The 16,438-nt window shown below is 35.4% G+C and overlaps 1 protein-coding gene across 4 annotated transcripts in view; it reads right to left on the reverse strand.

The window, feature by feature from the left end:
• RhoGEF3 (Rho guanine nucleotide exchange factor 3) overlaps window positions 1-16,438 on the reverse strand; it is a 424,099-nt gene that overhangs the window by 242,116 nt on the left and 165,545 nt on the right. Inside the window, exon 2 of one of the 4 annotated variants that reach the window (XM_090411468.1) lies at window positions 7,639-7,739. The exons of the other annotated variants lie outside the window; for them this stretch is intronic. The gene's annotated coding sequence lies outside the window, so the exon portion shown is untranslated. The remainder of the gene's footprint in view (window positions 1-7,638; window positions 7,740-16,438) is intronic. 4 annotated transcript variants of the gene reach the window in all.

The raw sequence follows: 16,438 nt of genomic DNA on the forward strand, positions 1-16,438 counted from the left end.
TCTTGTAAAATAACATTTAATTGCTAACATAAAATGTAAAATGAAATTTCGTTAGCGGTGTATTTTGAATAAGTGTTCCATCCAAAACTTCTGAATTTGTTTTTTTTTTTTTTTTTTTTTAATCAGCACTGAGTCCTTTTATGTGACTCACTGTAATCAGGAAATCAATTTTAAAATTTTAAAGAAATATATACCTAAATTGATAATCTGACAATACAGACAACACATAGGGACTAAAATTGTAGAAAGTGCTGACCGTATCAACCAGGAAGAATGAAGCAACAAGAGCAACTTAGAAAAAAGATGATAATGTAATAATAAAAGAGAAGTGCGGAACTATAATCCCAAGAAAGCTTAAAATCAATAAGAGTGATCGAGATAATCACGTTAGTAGAAGACCAAACAAATCTACATGTGACGTAGAAATACAAGTTCCGAGAACTGCTACTCAGAATATTCCAGGTAATAACCTTTAAGCCTGATTATAGCATATGTACCACGCTACAGTGCGAAAACGTCAGGTAACGTTACTGAGAATGCAGGTGATGTTAAAACCTCCAATCTACGGAAGCAGTTATCTCAAGTAAAGGGGGAAGTAATTGCATTTTTAGCCACAGCACGTGAAAACCTTGAACTAGGATATTCCATTGCAACATCATCACCTTGCCAATGAAGATATTACAACCTGGTGGTGCAACTAAATAAAACGTACCATCTCCGGCAAGGTCACGTAACTATGGTACTGTACTATCAACGTACGAATTCTGGTGGCTACAATTTCCAGTCAAATAAATACGAAGACCTTTTGCACCGAAATGGCGTCGGTAAACTTCGCTGGATGAATAGGTTTATGTCACAGTAACAATGAAAATTTAGTGCATGACCGCCAAACGAGGCATAACCAGTGGTTGTATTATTTAATAGTGAGCACAGCGTTTGGTCACGTTGTGGAAGTACACGATACTTTTAACGGATCTCAAAACAACATCCTCGTAGAGTACTGCGCAGCCTACAATTACACCGGACCTTCCCTCCCACGTACGATTATCATCCCCATTTTTCACTGCAGATAAGGAAGCAGTGTTCCGGTGATGGCTCCGAAATATGACCACGAGAGATGGATGTGATATGCATTCTGTCACAGAGGCAACGCATGGCTAACTAATCCCGTCCTTCGACCTCCTCTGTAGCATGAAATTACCAACTAGGTCAGTTGCGCACAAGGAAAAGATATTATGCTCTCCCCTCCCTCTTTGTTTAATCGAGATATTAACAGGTGGAAAACTAGAGTGTCGTCCTTCACCTAAATCTACGCATCTTGTAAACTGTGTACTATAACATAAAATCAAGACAATGGGTATTCATTTCTCTCTCGCAAACACCAGCTTGCTTAATGAACTTTAATAATAATTAATGTTATGCCGAGTAATAGATAAAACAGTTCATTTATGGAGTGAATTATCTGCAATTAGCTTCATGTACAGATGCTTCTTCTGTACGTGCAGAAATATACGAATCAAAAAATATAAAGTGCTAGCTCAAAAACAAACTTTTTTTTAAAGAAAAACGCCAGACAGCTGCACTATTAACACTGCCCTACCAAGTTACAGTTAACGTTCAGTACGCATGCGTGATCATTTCCCCCTCCCCCAGGCCTCTGGTTTTCTATCACAAAGCACCTCAAGACAGGAAAGGGGTGTGGAATCTGCAACGGTCATCAAGTGAATGAGTTGTGGGGTGGTTCTCAGTACGCCTCTGTGTGTTGCCATCGCATGTCAGCTACCAGGTCAATCGGCCCGAGGATATTTGACCTGAGAGAGGTTACGCAGCTGATAGACTCGCAGTGTGGTATGCGAAGCGCGGGTGACACGGGGTGTCGCTTGAGGGGAAGGAGAAGATCACGTGACGAGGGTCGTTACCAGCTGACCTCCGCCATCATTTACAGTCTTACATGTGCGCATTCTCAAGACGGAGGTCAGCCGTAACAAGAGCACAGGAGAAGGGAACTTTAGTGCCCGAAAGCGCAAAAAACGAGTTTTTAATTTAGCCAAGAGTTCGGTACGTCTGAAATTCTTAACAGTGAAGATTCATGGAGGAACACGTCTTGTTATAATCACTCATACTAAAAGATCTTACTTGGATTTTTGAACTGCCTGCCTTTCGTCCTGTCATACCAGTTCATACGTTAGCATGCCAAACAGCACATCAGGCAGTGTGAACTGGCTTTAATACGTATATGGCTAGAGAGATCAATAGAGGGATCCGCACTAATCAATTCGATTTTTTTTTTAAATGTAACTTTTCTCTTGATTCAGCAATATCATTCATGGCTCGTAGGTAAAGGAATCCAGTATGCATTCCAGAGTACAGTACTAAATATATACACTGAAGACTGTCATCGTAATATCTCCAAAGTTCTAAAGCGGAATATATATGGATTAAAGCTTGTGGTTTTAAGGAAATGTTTTTCCAGCAAAGAAGTTAATTGCTGGAAAAACGTTCATTTCTTTTCTGTGCATTCTAAAATACTTATTTACGATCAAGCAATATTCAATCGCTTACCAGAGTCATTTTGAATTCTGTCAACGAAAGCGATTATTGAGTACGTTTTCAGTTACATTTTATAAAAATTCAGCCTTGATTGTAAGCTACATCAAATTTACTTTTATAACTTATTCATCTGGTTTGCTCTTCCGTGATGGCTCTTTACTAGTCATATAGAGCAGTGCTTCCCAAACTTATGGATTAGGCCCCCTTGGAAAAATTTAAATATTTCACGGCCACCATCGAAAAAAAAAAATCGTAATACAAACATGTATTATTATAATATTCATTGTATTTATATTCAATACAAAACACATAGCGAATATTGCAAAAATCAAATGCAAATATTACATTTTCAGCATCTTACATACACATTTGGCATGGCACATTATCTCATATTTTTATATAGATAGATAGATCTATTGTTATTGTACATTTGCAGTACAAGCACATGAAACGTAAAACGATTAGTAATAAAGAAAGAATTAAAAACATAAAAGAAGTTTAGTAACAATTTAATGTGATTCAATTGATGTGTTTCAATACTGCTACACCAATATCAGGTGAAATATTTGAAACTGCAATTCTTAGATTTCTGCTTTGAAATGAAACATATGAATAAGCAATATTTACTAATATTCATTAAGCGCCGAAATACGCAGGAAGCAAAATTTGTGAACCTGCAACAATGTGTGATTTTTTCCCATTAAAATATAAAAAATAACAAAATGAAATAATAAATAATAAAAATTAAATACGTTTCTTTTAAGACAAAAAAAAATCTACTTAGTCTTAAAAGATTTTAAATTTGTTTTCATTATTTCACGGCCCCCCTCAACAAAACCTACGGCCCCCAAGGAAGCCGCGGCCCACAGTTTGGGAAGCTATGATATAGAGGTTGTCCTAAGGTCTCTACATGCAATCAAGTTTCGTTTCAGGCAACAGACATATGTGAATGTAATGTTTCCATGGAAACCATATGTTCCGCTTTTAGGAGTTAACCAAAAGTCTTTTAGGTTGGAAAGGAATAATAAAAGACCAATATCTGATCATGTTGTGGCCTGAGGAGGTTATAGTTATAATAATAGAGTCGTTATAATAATATTACCTATTATAAATAGTTGACGTCAGACCAAATCGACAAGTACAGCTATTGACTCTCTTAGCTTTAATTAAATGCACGTGTTATTATTTTCTCCTCTTTGTTTTTACTGATTTTAAGCCCGGCAAACCAGCCAAAAAAAAAAAAAAAAAAATACGCAATTAACAGAAAATAGCTACTCTCATATACTTACTTGTTTAGCCATAATATCAACTAATCCACATCAAATACAGAGTTCTTTAAAAAAAAAAAAAAAAATCTCTCCCACACAGAAGAGGACGTAAGGCCTATAAGCAAATGCCGTGTGCGGACTAAACACAGAGTACATACAATATTGAATACAAGATTATTAATCAGAAAGTCAAAAAAGGTTTGTGCTCGAAGAAACGAATGACTGGGATTTGTTTGAAAGCTTTGTTTCTCTTTGTAGCGGGAAAAGAGAGAACGCCGCAATTTCAGAAGCCGTACGCCTCCCCTTATCAACAAGTGCGACTTCAGACCCTCGTCACTGTCTTCATTTTCGTCATCATGATTTAGCAGGTTTATTTATGTCAATGTTGCTCACCCTCCGTACATCATCGTTACTCATAGTGTGGGCAGTTTCGTCGTCAGAAACTATTCTTCGCCATTAAGGTTTTCCTTTAAACTTCTTCAGAAGGCTGCGTAATTAAACTACATCCTTCACAACTTCTCCGAAATACAATCCACGTTATCAATTGCGTGAATAATTCTTATATTATTCTCGTCGGTTAATTCCCACTTACTTTGAAATAAGTGAAATAATGACTCTGAAATAAGTTAGGTGGTCAGATCAACTTAATTCTGCAAGTTGCGACTTCGTGAATAATAAATCACTGCACAATCATTTTGGTGTAATATTTTGTGGATATTCCAGAACCCTCTCCCCCTTCCTGAGTATGTCACTGTGCTGTATACTTATAATTTTCTGAATCCCTCTTTCCGTAGACAGATTACCAGCATTCTTCACCATCTTGCTGCATGCGGTTTTGCCATCTGCTAGGTGTTTAATCTCTAAGTAGGTTACCTTTCTTGTATCTTCTTTCGGTGGATAAAAAAATATTCTTATTGGGTATCCTCGATCTTCTCTTTAGTTTCCACCAAAAGAGCAACAGAAAGGAGAAGTTTTCTCTTCTCTTCTGCTTTTCCTAAAATTTCTATTTGTTCTTTTCTCTGTCCCGTTCACCTTTTCGAATCTCCTCCATCACAAAGCTTCCAATATGATTCGATCACGTATGGTCAGCGTCCAAGTTTCGGAACACAGAAGTTTAGTATTCTCTTCCTTTAAAATTTGTTTATACTAGTAGCATTTGATATTTATTCCAAAACAGATGCAAGTCATTTTTGCTTCAGAAGATGATTGCCTTGTCATCTGCAAATCTTACAGACTATTTTAATTCGGTTGACATTTACTCGTTCCCTTCATTCCTAGATCATTTCCATTATGGCATCTACAAACACGCTAAAACGGGCACCACTGTGTAACACCTCCACTGATGTTTACAAATGTCTAGTTCCAACACCTAATGAAAAACAGCTGTTTGTTTTTTTAGTTGAGTTTGTAAATGAGAACTTTTCCTGCAATTTTGGCTTTATCATATTAAAAAAAAAAGTATTCTCCATGTTACTTTGTCAAATGCCACTTCGTATTGAAAAATCATGTACAGATTTACTCCTTGATTTATAAGACATTCTCCAATGATGCTATTGCATCTTTCATTTGTTCTCTTGTCTTTACGAAAGCCAAATAGGGTTATATACTGCATATATATATATATATATATATATATACTGCATATATATATATATATATATATATATACTGCATATATATATATATATATATATATACTGCATATATATATATATATATATATATATATATATATATATATATATATATATATATATATATATATATATATATATATATATATATATATATATATGATATATATGATAGTTCAATTGAGATCCCATATATTGCAGTGCCGTTTGTGTGAAAGGGATTTTCATTGCGGCATGAAATTCCGATAATAGCTAATCTATGTTATCAGATCAATATATTCCTGTATGTTTGAATGCCATCTTTTTTATAGTTCTGTGTATTCCTTACGCCAATATGCAGTATTTACGATTTCCAAAACTCTTCCATTAAGTATGATCCTGTTGCTAGCATCAGTATTAAATTGCATCCTTCCACATACATTTAAAATAAAATGAAAATTATTCTAACAATCTTCAATCACAGATTAGTATTATTTTCATGTTACTATAGCTTATGAGTACACATTGGATAAGAAATGCATCATTTATATTCCGTACCAGAACAAAAGTAATGTTGCCCGTTATAAAAATAAAAGAAAGGAAAGAAAAGGGAATAAAAGAAAGGTATTTTTCTGCTGCAAAGGTCGTTTCTCCACACGAATGATTTACATTATAAATTACATTTCAGGAAAAAAAAAAAAAGTAACAGCACAATGCGCTTTTTGCCGGGGCGGTGAGAGTTTATTACAACGTCAAGTATCGGGCGTGTCCACGAAATCGTACAACTGCAGCAATCCAACCATGAGCAGGAAACATTACAAAACAAAAAAAAAAAAAAAAAAAAAAAAAAAATTCACTTTCCCGCGTCCTTGAACGCTAAGAAGTAAAATGCGAAGAAAAGTCAAGAAGAAAAAAAAAAGTCGATACACAAGTCCTAAGGATGACTAACGGCCATGAACCACATTCAGGCGAATTCTAGAACTTTCTGGTAAATACACAAAATGATGATGAGAAGAGAGCGAGAGTATGCAAGAATTCGCGAGTTATCCTTATTATACATTTAAATAGGAAAAAGAAAAAGACATTTACAATCTATTCTTGAGAATTAAAGTCTAGCAGCCAGAGCTCATAGATGAACTATGAAAATAAAAGGTTATTGTCTACAAAAGTCGGAAAACTTCATATACATTCGTGTGTGTATCCCCTCAGTAGTAACCAGTTCTAAATGACTAATTTCTAATAATTAGTGAAGTCAGCAGTTCAGTTTTAATACATTTTTATGAGGAAGATCAAATTATGCAGTTTTAATTACAAGCAGCCTCGGGACCAGTGTTCACCAAGTCTTTTTTTTTTATTTAAGAAATCATACTCGAACCATTTAATTGAAGAGCACATTATACGTTGTAAAACGTATCCACCGTTTCCGTCCTAGAGCAATTTTCCTGCACGTCTTCATAATTAGTCTTTCTACGAAACACCAATTATCATTTTAGATCACCAGTGTTTTGGACAAGCAAGCGAAATTCATCTTCGATTTAATTTTTCGAAAAATCTAGTCGCTTAAATGCTGTCAGCCAATTTTAGCTGCCTGAAGCTAAAGTGAGTGTTGAATACAGGAGTTTTCAACAATCTTAATCCTCAAGTCAAGCTGAAATCATAATACAATATCGATTGTTTTGGCTACGGTGAAAGGGGTTGTCATTACGTGGTGAGAATGGCAATTAACATATCACTATAAAGAAATAATTTCCTTCAATCATAATTTTCGCTTTCGTCCTGGTTTCTACGATCTAATAACAGCAATAAACACACAGCATTCTACATCCTAAGAAGTGTAAGTAAGCTTACAATATTCAAGCTTTATCCGCGACCCAGATTTTATGTTTCTCCCACATACACCCGCTCAGAAAATATAATAATTCGCTGCTGTCCAAATACTGGAGAATAATAAAAAAATTTTTTTCTATTTACGCTAAAACTGTTCAATAACGAAACACTGCAATACAGTGAATCCTTTTCTGCACATAAAGAGAATATAGTCAGTCATACTTGAGTAATTTCCAAGACTCTCTCTCCTTCATCACAAGATGCAATGTTCTTGAAAACAGTTACACACTAAGTTCAACAAACAAAAACTGAAATTAATAAAGTATTCAGAAAGGGAAAAAAAAAAAAAACTTTAAATTCATTACTCAAAACATGTGCACCTGTTACAATTCTTTGTCCTATTCAGCATCGTTGACAGGTTTTGGGGATAGAACTTTCATGGAATTCGATGAATTTCCAAAATGGGAACAAGAACTTTAATCTGCGTAAAACAAGAATGAGATGAATAAATTCTCCCTTTCGAATACATGTTTTAATACTTCATTTTTCTTCGAATGAAAAGCCAAGTAAGTAACAAAATGTTATTTAAACAACACATACTTTGCCAAATAAAGAGGGCCCCTTCATAATAAAATAAAAATGCTTTTAGGATTCAGGTAACATGAAAATTTATGCATGAGATAATCTTTAAGAATCAACAGTACTTGCTAAACTTGAAGTTCACTTTTTGTTAACTGGATGTGTTACTTCGACAGTGGGAAAGGAGTGAAGGATAAAATAAATAAAATTTTAAAGAGAAAAAATAAAAGGGTTACGTGTTTAATAAATTGCTTAGCTCTTAATTCTTAGATCAATTAAGCAAGAAAAAATAAATAAATTTCGGCAAAGTATTTTACCATCAAAATGATTATAACATTTCGCACATATAATCGCAACTACAAGGCACGAACTAATAAGGGTTAGACCAGCTCTGATGTAGCACAAAATCCACAAGCGACTGAAAAGTGCCAACTAAATTTTGTCCCATAAACAGCAAGAATCGCAAATGCTATAGATGATACGTATTCCCACTTAATCTCACATAATGAGGAAAGGTTGATTTGAGTAGATCAATATATGATTATAAAATATGCAGTGAAAAAGGCTCACTGGTGAGCCTTCTTCACTGCATATTTTAGTCAAATATGTGTTTAAATAGACAAACCATGAACTCATGGCACTGTCATCATGATACAAATACAACAATATTACCAAGTGCAGTAATCGACCAAGATTTAGTTTGGTTGTAATTATGGCCGAAGCAACTAAGGCTACGAAGCCAGTATACTAATTAACTATGCATTTATCTGGCGATGCCTGTTTTGCGGATGAAAAATTAAAGTTTTCAAGACGAAAATCTTGCAACCTCTGTATGGGCTCTTCCCACCACCGCAATGAGAATCGTGTGTGTATTATGCCAGCACTGTATGTCCCCTGGCTGGTTTGCACGCTATGAATATGAAAATCCTTGTACCCCAGAATACGACCAGTTAACTCAACCTTCAACTAAAAGTTCTTCAGAAAAGGTTCTTTTCAACCAAAGGGTGCATATCTCGTATCGTTCTTCCAAATGCACCTCCGATCAACGGAAAAGTTATGAGCATAACAAATCGAGGATACGAAACTGATTCCTAACGATAAAAAGTTACCAACTTTAAAGTATCATTCCTTTTCAAGATGGCGTGTGTTGATTATGATAATCGTAAAGGAATGTCACTATAACCCGCTTTGTGGTTCAACTATATCTTTCCTGATATCATTTATAACCCTTTTGATAAATTCACTTCTCTTCTCCTCTTGAAAGACCAATAAAGAATCTTTCAAGAAGATAGATCGGAGTGTTTGTGAATAATGGACGTTTCTGAGCATTTGACCATCTCAACCATTCCACTAGCACTTTTATCATTTGATTCTCTCTCTTTTCCATTTATGGATACTTTTGTTCTACTTGACTGCTTTATGGTGTTCGTTAGAATGACTTCAGTCATGATCATTATCATTTTTTTTTAGCTAGATGAGATCGAGGCATCCAAAATGAACGTGTCGATCCTATTGACAGCAGCCAGTTAATGTGTATATATATATAAATGCAAACGTTTTCGAATTCTGCACAGCATTACTTTCCACACTACATTAAGGTGATGTAAAGACAACACGGATTTTTACCAGGTGCAGATTTAAAGTAGCATGTTTTAGCAGTAACAAAAGAAAAATTTATCAGAATTAATGTGCGTCGAAAACTAGTTTTAGAGTTCTGAAGATTTACACTTTGTTCTACGCTCTGCTCATTTTTCGAGAATCTCGATTTATCTTCTTCAACAGTGATCCCAGAGGTCGATAATTCAATGCATTTTCGACCATCTCGCATGTCGCTTGCTGCAGTTTGTTGTCTCCACGGCGCTTGCTTTAGCTCTAGAGAGCAGATGCTGCATGGAATACTGTCTAAAGAAATCGTTAAGGCAGTTTTCTGCACGTGTTAAAGTAACGTTTTTAAAACAGTTCTATTCGTTACACTAGATCCAAAATAGGAAACTGGTTAATATTAACAAAACACTCCCATTCGACTTGAAAATTAAGCAAAAAAATAAGTACATAGCTGCATTTGTTACAACAGAATAAACATATTATGCTACTTTCATATGCAGATGTGCAACTATAGAATTCAAAAGTACACACGTTGCACTTTTGAATTCTGTTAAAGAGGCGTCACGAATCAGCATCTTTTTCAACAACATATACTTTAACAATCTTTAAAGGAGACCATATGATATTTTCTCCAGGCAACTTGAGTTCTTCTTTCCAACAAACATACAAATCTGACTAATGAAGAAAAAAAGCAATAGTTGCAAGGTTTGTCATTATCCTGTTTATATATATATATATATATATATATATATATAATTAACCCAATTCACAAGAAGCTGAAAATCTATGGGAGTGGTTAAGAAGACAGAATGTGTATAACTAGTGACTGAGGTCTTTGGGAGAAAATGTGACGAAGACAGAGGACAGAAATAGATGGAATGAAGACGAGAACGACGAGAGTAAGTTCGGTGGGTCTGAAGCTAGAATAAGAATGAAGTTCACCAATAGCATTCTTAAAATTACCAACAGAAAAGACGCAAGGCAGAAAATTCGATGAGACAGTGGTTACGGATGTCATCTGCAACCTTTTGAATCAAGCATTTTAGGGTGGTATTTGATATACCATTGGAGCATCCCTAATTTGAAATTAACATATTAAGTTAGATTTGGAGGATTTTTATAGGAATAGTAGTAGCAGTACAGGTGAGAAGTAGTGTTTTGAGAGGACAAGGACACAAAATTTTGCAAGCTACTTTAGTTGAAATAACCTTTTCAAGGATTGTGTCAAAAAATGGGTAATCTAGCTAGGAGAGCCGCTGTGAATCGAGAGTGGCAAAATCAACTCAAATGAATACTAGGACCCTCGACCTCCTGGTGATGAAGAAAATGACTGTTAATGATCATCATTTTTAGGAGAACTAAGGTGAATTGATGGGACGATAATTTGATGGACGACATCGTTTTGGAAATGTCTGATTATAGGCTTGTTTCCGTGATATAAAAATGCTGAAGTGCACGACACATCGTAAAGGCAATACGAGATGGGTGTTAATACTGGAACATAAGAATACAAATGGTAAGAAATAACATCAAAAACAAAAGACTCGGTATTTAGCTTCTTGATATATTCTTGGTGAAAGATATTATGACGTAGGCATGAGCTGTTCTATGTAGTGGGAGGTGATTTACATTGGTCATCTGGGCATGAGAGAGGAATGATGCCAAGAATTTTGAATGTTCTTACGATGGTTAATATCTGGATATGAGAAAGGCGATTAGAACGGGAAGTTCAAAATATTTTGTCGGTTTGTTCAAAAAATGTTTGAACAAAATGTTCAAAATTTTTTCTCTCGCAGTTGTTGCGCCTAGCAAGAGTAAGTGTGAAGCTGGAATTTATCTCGAGTCACCTTTAGAATGTTTGAGTTTTTGCTTGGATTTCCTTGACATACGACTGAGAAAAACAAAAAGCTTTGATAATGTCGAGGGGTCTGAGTGGAATAGGAATGAAGACCTTCATTCGAGTAGGAATTATTTCAATTAATCGGTAAGAGGTTTTTGATTAAGTGAACACAAACAGTAATCTGGCCATGCGGAAGAGCATAAATCACCAAGGAGATCATCTTAAATGGCACCACTGTAGGGCCAAAAGTATACAAGAAAGAGTGGCTGGGTGGGAAAAAAATTCCGCAGAAAAAAATAATTTTACTAAGGTCATGTCATGACCTTAGAAGTATCTCATATCAAGAGTTACTTCTAAGTAACTCATGATATGAGTTACTTAGAAGAGAGCCGACATTCACGATATATTTGGAAGGGGAACAGTTTAGAAAGAATTCACACTCCTTTACTAATAACCGAATGAATGTAAATTCTAAAGAATTATCATTTTGCATCAGTAAAAATAACCGCTGTTCGTTAATTTTTATAATAGCGATTTATAATGATGTCCAAATTGGTTGCTATTTCGATAATGGCGACCGAATTTGCATATACCTGTTTATAGATAAACATTTTATATTTGTCATAGTATTATAAGCCATTCCAAATAGCGCGATATTCAAAACAACACTGTTTTAAGCATAAGAAAATTTTAACACAAAACTAGGCCAGGTTGATCACCCCCCCCCCATTCCCCCAAATCTTATAATTCAATTAGCGCAATTAGACTGTCAATTCTGCAAAGAACGATCTCTTAGGATCATTTTTGGCAGAAAAGTCAGACGGCACGAAATTCATTTTAAAATTTCCGATAAAAATGATACTGAGTAAAACAGTTTGACGCTGAAGCTCTTAATTACCAGTTACTACGTAATAGTGGTCCGCGCGGTTAGCCTAGTGGCTATGCGCTTCGCAACCATATGCATGGGGAAGGTTCGTTTCCCGTCGACGACATGAGTGGCTGAAGGCTCTTCCATAGCCAAGTTAGCCGGTCTTGGGCGTAGATAGCGGGGTTTTTTCCACCAGTTTATCTGGGGTTTTTTCATCCCAAACGGAGATATTATCACGCTTGAGGGAAAAGCCACCAAGAAATTTCAACAACAGAGTACGTTTCTGAAAATTCGCACAGGGACACTTGATAGCAAGTAAGGTGTTCTGTACACATTGTTTTACGCTAAAAAAGGAATTTTAGCGTAAAACAGAATTACTAGTCACAAAGAACTGAACAAACCACACCATTCAGCCATCTAAACATTACACACACAGCATCGCATGATATTGCCCCTGCTTTTCACTCAACACTTTAGTTGAATCAAATAAAAAAAAAAAAAATGCTTATGTTCTTAGCTAAGCACACATCCTCTAAGAAAAAAAACAATAAATTTTAGCGTGGCCTCATAACGATTGATGAATGGTGAAATACTTCAGCAGTTAGGATGTAATTCGTTATGGTGTACAACTGGCAATGTCAAGTCATGCAGCAACACTAGCCACCTGTTAGAAATTTCACCACTGAACTTTGTTTTACATCGCGGCGGACGTTGCAACATTTGCCTTTCCATCAAAAAGATCTGCATTTGAATCCCATCTAAGAGGCAAAGAATCTTTATAAAAGCTTCTCAAATAAAGGTGAGTTAGCAGGACTCGTGTGGTAATAAATGGAAGGGATCACCCCGAAAAACAGGCAAATCAGCTGGAGAATGCACACAGTTATCAGAGGTAATATCCTCTTATCCTTATTAGTTATAATTGCAACCAACCAAACCCTGACTTTGATTAGAAAATATATCCAGTTAACTAGAATAGGACTAGACAAGAGATCGGGATTTTTTTCCCCTCTCCCATTAGAAGATGTCGCTTCTACCATACCGCAGACTTGAACAGTGTAAATATATAAGTGTATTTTTTTCCATAATGCAATATAAGGATCACGAAAGGCGAGCCCCCCCCCCCCCCCCAAAAAATAATATTTTCTCCATGAGATGTTTTTGGAATAAAATTATCAGTGCTCTTCGCCGTTCAAACCTTTTTTTTTTTGTTCTCTCTAATCATTTGGAAAGTACACAACATCTAAAGTATGTTGTGCTGAACTGTCAATTCTGCAAAGAACGATCTCTTAAGATCATTTTTGGCAGAACAGACTAGTAAGTCAAACGACACGAAATTCATTTTAAAATTTCTGATAAAAATGACACTGCGTAAATAAACCTTCATTAAATATGAAAATTCAACAGTGTTCATTGTCTGGGCCGAATACTGCTGGAAAAAAAAAAAAAAATCAATTTTAGAATAAATAGCCCACCGTGAATATTAGAGAATGTACGATAAGTTTCCCCATGTCGCAATGACATAGCCAACAGAATAAAAGGCCTAAATAAATGTTCAAGGATGCAGGCACTTAGCGAGAAACTATTATTCAGTTACGGTTACTTTAAAAGTGCTCGATTTTAATCCTACATCGTCCTTATGATGATCCACTTGACGTCATGCTTTATATTCTTTTCCTTCCTTCCTAAAATTGTAAATTATCACTGAAATTTGCCGCCTCCATCTTGATGTAATCTAAGAGCCACCTAATAAAAAAAAAAAAGTATAGTACAATACATGTGCACCCATCATTACCATATTGCAAGCACTTAAAATATGCTGGCTGCGACAGCAATTAAAGCTACCACGCAGTGATGGCTCAATGCATGCTGCATGGTATTAATTACTTTATTAATGGAAACAAGGTTAATTACGTTTTTCCTGGATACTACTGTCTTTCAACTAGTGAAGCTCCATGCGTATTCCATAGACGTTTTCATTTTCACTTCTGTTCATTAAAGCATTTATTTAAACTCGATACTCAATATCCGGGTAAGATCTAAAGATATCGGAAATTGGGGCAAGCACTCATTTACCAGCCCTCTAGAAAATCCACGTTCAGACACATGCACAAGCGAAAATCGATATTTTTAAGAATCTCACACCTGCTTAACTGTTCTGGATGATCCTCCAACAAAACCAACTTCTAATTCTACCACTATCCATAAGAGAATTTCCAAATATTGATGTTGGCGTCTCGAAAATGTCAAGTCCATTCATCCACAATGACAAAAACTAACGAAACGCTGGACTAATTTAATATAGAAACGTAATGCTGCTCAAGAAACACTGATGTTCTTCGAATATACAAAAGAAAAGTGAATATAAAAGCAAACGATTAAAAAAATTTCAGCCATAAAATATCATTCAAGATGCTATTGAAAGAAACAATAATGCGGATAAACCTCGTAGTATGAATGTATTTGACACAATGACAGAAAGGAACTAAAAACATTTCCGTCAACGATGAATCATTCTGCGAACGAACAATATCAAAACATCGTTTAGAAGTCTAAATTAACCATCTATTTCATTAATAAATATTTACGATGCTACTTAGTATTGATTTTTTTTTTTTTTTTTAACTATTCAGGAAATTCAAATGAAATCAAAGAACGATTACAGTGTAACATGACAGTGGTTCTATGTAACATGTTACATAGTAACTACTGTTACTATGGTCGAATTCTCCAATTTTAAGGACACAGGTAAAAAATTTACTAGACAAAAAATGACCAGTGTGATTCAAATTTAATTGCAGTCGTTTATAACAGTTTCGCTAATCTGAATATTGGACTTTTCTTGTACTAAATCTGCTCAACTTTTTCTCTGAGATATCAAACCAACAGTTGGGTTAAAAATCAAACCGAAATTAGGTTTATTCTTAACTTATTGCAATTCAAGATAAGGAGTCCTTCCAACACTGAATTCAATTAGGAAGGGCACCGACGAATGACCTAAATATGCTTGCTAACACGACCTTACTGCCACTTGAAAGGAAGGGCCATCTCGATGGTGGGTCCTCATTAATCTTACTTATTATTTTTTTTTAACGAATTCTCAGCGGGAAATACTTGGGCAACACCACTCTACATTCAGTAGCAAATTTATTATACTGTAATAATACCTCCGGTGACCTCAAAATTGTTCAATCTTTTCCTCCATCCAGTAATTTAGTGCCTAATGGTGGCAAGTCACCTTCCGCACAAGACGGAATATCGTTTACATATCTTGAGGTCACTGATGTATTTCCGCATTGCAATTTCTCCTTTCTTATAACCTTACAAAATGTCACTTTTAACCCAATGTTTAATATTCTACGTTCACAATGAATCTGTATATCACCAAATAACTATCAGCTAGCGAAATGAGTTTGTTGATATCTCTTAACAAGTCGCTTTGCACTCTTTTTCGACATTTTGGTAGGCAAGAAATGAAAGAGCATGATAAAACGATATCCAGGACCATGATAGTTCTATTTATACATGGTATATATCCATTGGCTAGCTGGCTAGAGAGACAATTATAGCTACATTACGTCTGAGATGCAAGACCTTCAGCAAGGAGTGAAGCTGTTTATATAACATGGCTTTAGCGGCCTTGGCCAATTGTAGAATGGTCGACAAAGAAATATTTATGTTAACAACCCCGCTTCTCAACTCCTCTCTATTTCTTTAACTACAGGAGAACTACCTATCTGTTGGAACAATGCCAAACAAGCGGAGGAGGTCGACTGCGTAAACAACGAGGAGGAAAACAAAGAAAAATGCAGTGGAAGGATACGAAGAACAGGTCGATGTATTCACACTAAAATCGATGCTTTAGTGATAAGAGTTATGTTACAAAAAATACAGAAAGAAAAATTATTCTTAAATGATTATTTAAAACCATCCGTCTGATATTTAAAATTAACAGATTACTAGCATACAAACCACAATGCTCATGTTTTGGACGACCTTTCGCGTTGAAAGAATTTTTATTCTGAGATCGAACAGGGCTCGACGTTATATTCGATGATCATATTTCGACTACACGCAAATCTATTTCTAACAAAAAGAGAAGATAAGTCAATGACCTGCTCAATCTGTAATAGCAGAATAAATTACGCCTATATAAACAACACAAATCAAACATTTATCGTAGGGAAGGTTAGAGGTGGGGGAGAGAATGAATGATAGGAGCAAGGAAAAGCTTTTTAATGATATTGCGGTATTGTCCGTGATAATTAAACACCCCAAGCACACAGTAGTG

Source organism: Typopeltis vanoorti, chromosome 21 (genome assembly GCF_054136105.1).
Source record: "Typopeltis vanoorti isolate ZY-2024b chromosome 21, IOZ_Tvanoo_1.0, whole genome shotgun sequence".
NCBI lineage: Eukaryota > Metazoa > Arthropoda > Arachnida > Uropygi > Thelyphonidae > Typopeltis > Typopeltis vanoorti.